At 44.9% G+C, this 1,144-nt stretch overlaps 1 non-coding gene across 1 annotated transcript; it reads left to right on the forward strand.

Annotated features, from left to right (window-relative positions):
- trnac-gca lies at positions 1 to 72 on the forward strand. Its single transcript has one exon. It is a non-coding gene; the product is annotated as a tRNA-Cys (tRNA).
- Positions 73 to 1,144: the final 1,072 nt, after the last annotated feature.

The raw sequence follows: 1,144 nt of genomic DNA on the forward strand, positions 1-1,144 counted from the left end.
GGGGGTATAGCTCAGTGGTAGAGCATTCGACTGCAGATCGAGAGGTCCCTGGTTCAAATCCGGGTGCCCCCTTCAGTCTTTTACTATGTTAAATGGGATCCTCATTCATAGAAATAATACAGTATAAGGGTGGTAAGAAAGTACATTTGGTTTCAGCAATGAAATTTACTGGTAATCACTTAATTTTCTTTGCTTGTGGATGATACAGTGGTTCTGGGAATGTAAAGGAAGAGGCGGAGCTCCAGTTATTTTGGGAAGGAGGTCACATGATTGCAATGTACCTGGGAATCTGAGCGCCCAATGTTAAAAAATTGAAGAGCCTGCCAAAAGAAATGCACCAGTGAGCGCATATGTAGCCCTGCCCGGAGCCGGCACTGTCTGCCCCGAGTTCTTGTGGTAATATAGGTGGCATACGTAGGAGGCTAATGGGGTCGGCGACCTCTTCTGTAAGCGGGTGTCCACTCCTAGGACGACTCAGTGATGCAGCAATTTCTAAAGGTCGATATTAGGGATATGATTAAAATAGCACTTTCTTTTTATTTATTTTTTAGCTAAAGGCAACTTTTGTGAAGCTGAACGTCCCTTTTAAAGTTCCAGTGCCAAGGTAAATAATAGAAAATTGCTGCTTTTATTGTTTTATAGAATCTCTTTGTTGTATTTCTTCTTATAAAATTGGTTATTGGGGTGTTGGGTCAAGTAATATTGGTGCCTTGGCCCCCTGCCTTCTTCCTCTCTCCCCACTATTACTCCCAGACATGTGCCTCCCCTATTCTGCCCACCCCAAGCCCAGATAATGTAGTTACCCTCTGTACTTGAGTAAGCACTGTAGGCAGCGCTGTATATTGGTTTGGTGCCACAATAAGCAACGGACCTCAGCATCCTCAGCCCTTGATCGTGCAGAAGGAAGTGATGTACTGCTCAAGTGCCAATCAAACCTACAAAATTACCAATGTAATTTACCAAATAGGCACCCAAGATCTGCCCACTTAAAGCTACTGTCCTAGGCATGGGCCCCTGAGTGCCAATATGGTAAAGGTGGCCCTGATGGCAGTAGTGCTGGGGCACCAGTTATATCCTGTCTCTGTGCACTTTTTACACTTTGCCTTGAGATCTTCATTGGTGGGCTCCTTGCCATACACTTTCC

The sequence above is a fragment of the Xenopus tropicalis genome, chromosome 10 (assembly GCF_000004195.4).
Source record: "Xenopus tropicalis strain Nigerian chromosome 10, UCB_Xtro_10.0, whole genome shotgun sequence".
Taxonomy (NCBI): Eukaryota; Metazoa; Chordata; class Amphibia; order Anura; family Pipidae; genus Xenopus; species Xenopus tropicalis.